Source organism: Cottoperca gobio, chromosome 6 (genome assembly GCF_900634415.1).
Source record: "Cottoperca gobio chromosome 6, fCotGob3.1, whole genome shotgun sequence".
Lineage (NCBI taxonomy): Eukaryota > Metazoa > Chordata > Actinopteri > Perciformes > Bovichtidae > Cottoperca > Cottoperca gobio.
Window position 1 is genome coordinate 10,281,583 of NC_041360.1, and position 6,000 is coordinate 10,287,582.

Consider the following 6,000-nt stretch of genomic DNA (forward strand, 5'->3'; position numbering starts at 1 on the left):
AAATGGAAGAAACCTCAGAGAGAGCAACTGAGGAGAGATCCCTCTCCCAGGACGGACAGACGTGCAATAGATGTCGTGTGTACAGGATAAACAACATAGTACAAATACAACATTTGACAGAAATTATGTTGTGTTGGAAAAAAAATATAGAAAGAATGGATGAATCCAGGAAAATGTCAATAAGGCTTCCCGGTGTCCAACAGGACCAGGTCAGCAGGCGCTGTCACAATTCATGATCCTGACGTAAACTTTATCAGTGACAACCTGCCACATGAGAGACAGACACTCCGGGGATGATAACCCGGATGGTGAGTTAGTAACATACATTTACATAAATGCATACAGATAGAGAGGGAGAAGAAGAGAGGGAGGGGAGGAGAGAGGAAGACAAGGAAGAAAGCAGGGAGGTGTCCCCCGGCAGCCTATAGCAGCATAACTAGGGGCTGATCCAGGGCAAACCTGAGCCAGCCCTAACTATAAGCTTTATCAAAAAGGAAAGTCTTTAGCCTACTCTTAAATGTGGAGAGTGTGTCTGCCTCCCGAACACAAACTGGAAACTGGTTCCACTGGAGAGGAGCTTGATAGCTGAAGGCTCTGGCTCCCATTGTACTCTTAGAGACTCTAGGAACCACAAGTAACCCTGCAGTCTGGAAGCGTAATGCTCTAGTTGGTTTATAAGGTACTATGAGATCTTTAAGATATGCTGGAGCCTGACCATTAATTGATTTGTAAGTCAGGAGAAGGATTTTGAATTCTATTCTGTATTTTACCGGGAGCCAGTGCAGTGCAGCTAATACAGGAGTAATATGATCCCGTTTCCTTGTTCTTGTCAATACACGTGCCGCTGCATTTTGGATCAACTGAAGAGTCTTAAGCGACTTTTTGGGACAACCTGATAACAATGAGTTGCAGTAATTTTAATTATTTAATTTTTAATGGTGATATTTTATATATTTTTACTTTAGCCTTTTAATAGTGATATTTTATATCTCTTTACTTTAGCCTTTTAATAGTGATATTTTATATCTCTTTACTTTAGCCTTTTAATGGTGACATTTTATATATTTTTATCTTAGCCTTTTAATGGTGTCACTTTAAACTAATTTAAATGATTTCATACATTTTTAAGCTTAGTTTTCCTGAAGGAGGATCATTTAGTGTTGAGGAAGTAAGAAAGTTAAAAGTAAGGTTGAGAGAGCAAGAGGAAAAAGTAATGTCAAAGAGAAAGATTAAATCTGAAGCATTGAAAACAATGGAAGAACATAAAAGACAGTTTATGTTATGGGAGAAGGAAGCAGAGAACAGGAATAGGAAGAAAGTATGTGGAGTATTTGCAAAGACAAATATAGATGAAAGTACAGACAAAAGGATTATGAAAATGTCAAAGAATGTATAAAGGTAACTCAGATGAATCACATAGTATGTATTTTTGAAAAGCCTGAGATCAAATAGACTGTTTTACCACGGGAAAAAGAGGAAGTTTCTCAGATGAATGTGTATTGGAGAAAAACTGGCTTTAACCGAAGGGAGCAGTTGAAAGGCCACAGGGGCGCATTGTTGATCTCATGCTTTCAAAATATGGCTCTGACGGTTTAAAACATTTATGAATGTGATTTCCCAGTAGTAGGGTCGTTAAGGACGGACACAGATAGAGAAACTAGGCATGAATTATTATTATTATTATTATTATTATTATTATCTTATGAATTATTATTATTATTGTACTTATAATGTAGAACCTGCATAACTGTGTATATTTGTTTCCCTGTTGGACCTACGTGTAGCCATGTTGCTGCTTTTTTTAGAGCGCAGTATTTATTTTTATGGGTGCAATATCATAACTGGTGAACCTGACAGGCAGAGCTATGAAGTTTCATAGGAGAAGCACAAATTAAAGTTGGCGTGTATCTTTATGTTTCCTTTGTCTCCAGCTCCCTGCTCTTCATCCATCCTTATGTCCATTCATAGATCAACCCACTCAGGCGTCCATCTCCTTGGTGGCTGCGGAGAGATCACATCACCTCAGCGAAGGTATGCAGAGTCGGAAACACAAGCCCACACCCCGATCAGAAGTGATTAAGCACCCACTGCTTCGTCTTTGAACAATGCACTCCTGTTGTGTTCTGCTATGATTGATGGAGACATTTGTTGACGGGTCAATACCACACTGCTGAAGTGATCATGGAGCTGGAGCCAAGCAGTGAAACAATACATAGGATCTGCAGGAATGCATTGTCTGAGAAGCTGTAGTCTAATAAAGGGACTTTCCAGCTTCCTCGGCCTGCTCCTTGTGCTCCCATCACTCTGAGAAACACATTTTCAGACAGATAGCCTTAATGTCCCTGATGTACTCTTATCATCAAGTAAAACTGTTTCCAAATGTTTCCCACAAAACTCTCTAAACAAAGGTACATGATAGACACCTCTTTTTAGCATCTTTTTGTTGTTTTAACACAAATGATAAAACTAAAAATGCCATATAATTATAATATTGACAAAATATTCTGGCTAGAGAGAAATTAAAACAGATTGACTATAAAGTAATTGATGTTTGTGTTTTCTTCCAAAGTAAATAGTGACTCTAATCCTTACTGTTTTGTACACAAAATGACAAAACTGCAAAATCTACCACATAGGAAATGTCACATATTACTCTTTATTACTTTATGACTCAACATTAACTTAATATTAAATATGTCTTCAACAAATTACAGACGAAATGTCACTGTGGTTTATCTTTCTTCACAATGTGTGCTGTTCATGTCAAATCATTTCCTAATGTTAAAGACAGAGTGAAAGATAGATTGAAAATCATTCAGCAGACTGTTTGAGCAGGGAGCAGCATCCATGTTGCATTACCAGGTAATTAGATCATACCGGTATGTTGTTGGCTTTGGTGTGTCGCGGGGGAATTCCTGCATCCATTTTCCCCTCTTAGCAAACTCTTCTTGTTACATTGTCAGTGCTGGAAATTTCCCTCCCTCCCTTTATGTGCTAATTTATCTTTCTTTCTCTTCCACTCGCTGTCATCTTGCGCAATATCTACGGTGAACTAATTTCCTCTCACCCTGATAACGGCTCTGGGCCAGGGGTCATCATTAGTGGTTATTACAGCCATTCGTTTCACCTTCGGTTTTATGTCAAGCAAAGTTGATCACGTTGCTGCTTTATTTGGTGCACCGACAATCTGATGTAACTTACTGTAACTGATGTGAGTGACGATCAGCTGCTGTAGAGCTATTCAGTGGCACTTTGAGGAAATCACATGGCTGCCTGTACCACAGTGAAACCAGCACTTTGCCCTCAGATTTCCTCTCTTTTCTCCTCTTTGTGTTTCTGCAAACAAATATAATGTAAATGTAAATCCCTTCAGGTGACACAAGCATGTGTAAAACATATAAAGGTTTCCATAAACTGGGTACTACTGATTGTTAATGACCATCGAATCTCCATCAACGTTTCTCCAGTAAAACTTGTACTGGGAATGTCTTAGTTGTTAGACTTTCAAGATGGGAAATATAATGTTATTATAATCTGCTTTCAGTAATCTCTTCACACACCCACTCACGCAGGTGCTGGTGACCCGCCCCCCTCAGGAGCCCAGTTCCAGTACTGCTCCCATCATCCACTGTGATCCACATCTGTTATTGAAAAGTTAAGGAATGCAGCCACAGATAGTTTTGGTCTTTTTTGTCCAGGTTTTGAGATAATTGTCTCTTATACTTCTTGTTCCATATAATACACCAATATAATATATAATAATACATATAATACACCGTCCACACATCCAACACAATGGAAGGGATGTTATCTGTTTTGCTCATTGCATTAAAAAAATTACATTTGCATTTCAGAAGCAGCCTCAGAGTCTCCAGCATGAATGCAGTTGCATTTTAAACATTTCATTGATATCTCAATACTTGAGTAGATAAAACCAAAATGATATATCTGTGACTAAATGCTGCTCGAGGTAGGAGAAAAATCTGATGAAACTTACATTAAAACACATCACTCAGAGTCTTTTGGGAAGAGTCCAAGTCAAGTTAGAAGTAGAAAAATTGCAAGTTAAACTACACTTTCAGCTCTCTGAGTGCGGCTCATTAAAATGACACTGCTTTGGAACATTTACATGTTATCAATTTCCAAGGTCAAAACTTGAATGTTTCCACTTTTAAGTCCAAGTCAAAGCTGAAGTCCTCAAGTCCTAACCTAAGTCCCAGTCCAAGTCTAAAGTCGGAAGCCTACTCCATGTGATCCTAATCTTCGTCCTCTTCCTCAGGCCACAGAGTGCACGTGGAGCTCTCTGGTCCTCGGCCGTCCGCCCCCTCGCTGCCTCGTAGACATTCCTGACAGCGTCTCCTCTCTCTGTCTGAGGCTTCTCTCCGGACAGCTGGGTCTTAAGCAACATGATCCCCGCTCAGCGGTGCAGCCCCTGCCAACACTTTGTGTGTATGATATACAGCATGTGTGTGTGCGTGTAAGGTTGTGCCTATCCAATACACACGCATGTCTTACATTTGAGAGGTGCCACATTTGTAAGATTCTCATAGAAAAACAGGCCTTCAAAGAGACCATCGATATTTGGGGAAATATCACCTTACTCTGACGTGTTGAGTTTGCTTGTTGTTGTAGACTTTTCTATATTTACGGAGTAGCGGATGTGTTCTGGACGTAGAAAGCTATTAGGTTGCATCAGGGAATGTCTCATAAACAGAAAACAACGAGACACCACTCTGCTGATGTTTTGTGTCCCATGATTCCTGACAAGACATTTTAGTTCAGTCGCAGTGTATGTGACATTGTGCATACGTTCAGTGCTGAGTAGCTTCTGAGGTTATTTGAGTTGCAGGTTTGTGACAATCACAGTCAGAGAGTAGGCAGATACTCGAGCTGAAGATGCGGATCTGGGGAGTTCTTTCGCCGTGACTCAGCAGGCAGAAATGGATGTCCCATTAACAACAAACACTGTTGTCGTGGCTACAGGCGATTAGGAGAATAACGCCTTTGTGGATATGATGAGGGGGGGGGTCTGTCCGATTTATCCGCAAGACCAGATCTGGGAATCAGATGACCTTTATTTGGGTGGAGGAATGATACATGGGAAACAGAAGAGAACCGCAGAGAGCTGGATTTTGGTCGAGCACTAATTGTTTAGTTTTGAAGTTTTGTATACCACAGTAACCTGGTGACTTTCTATTGTCTCAGCCATGGCCTGAGGTCGTCTCTCTGTCTCTGTATTTACTGAGGTATGTGCTCAGGTATGCACTTACCTGAACCATGCGTCACAGGGTAGCATACCTAAAGAGCTTTTTTTCCGGTAAAATGAGCCAGTGAATTGTACTTCTAATAATAATAATCCTGTGGTTTAAAAATACTAAAGAACCAGGTGCAGTGCTGTAACCTTTTATCAGACGACTACAATGTTTCAAGTGAGAAAGCGAGAAAAGTTACATAATAAATACGTCACGTACGACACAGATCTTAAAGGTTGTTAGTAATCAGACTATGCTTTGCCCAATATCCTGGTAGTCTCTGCTGTTTGGGTTTTAGGAGGTTTTTATTTACACGAAGCTCTAGTGTTGTGTCCTGCTGGAGTCAGATTGGACTCGGGAAGAAAGAGCGAGGAAATGACACAACAGGTTGAAGTCAAACAAAGATAGAAGTTCCTAGGTGATGATGGCTTACAGGAAGCAGGGTGATACTCTCATTAAGCATGAGGATGTGTAGCCATGACGCATACCTGAGCATAACCCGTAAATGACGCTGTGGTGAAGTAGTGTTAACATGTCATCACGCTGTGCAACCACAAGTCCTGTTTCTGTTTGAAATGCCCAGACATGCTCTTATGAGTTATATGCTGTAAGATTTTATGGGAAAGTCGACTCGAGGATTACAGTCGGAACAGCTTTTCTATATTTAGAGTTTGAACCCCCCAGCTACAAAATTAAGAACCTTTGATCTTCAATTCCAGAGAAAGATGATTCCTGTACGGTTAGATTC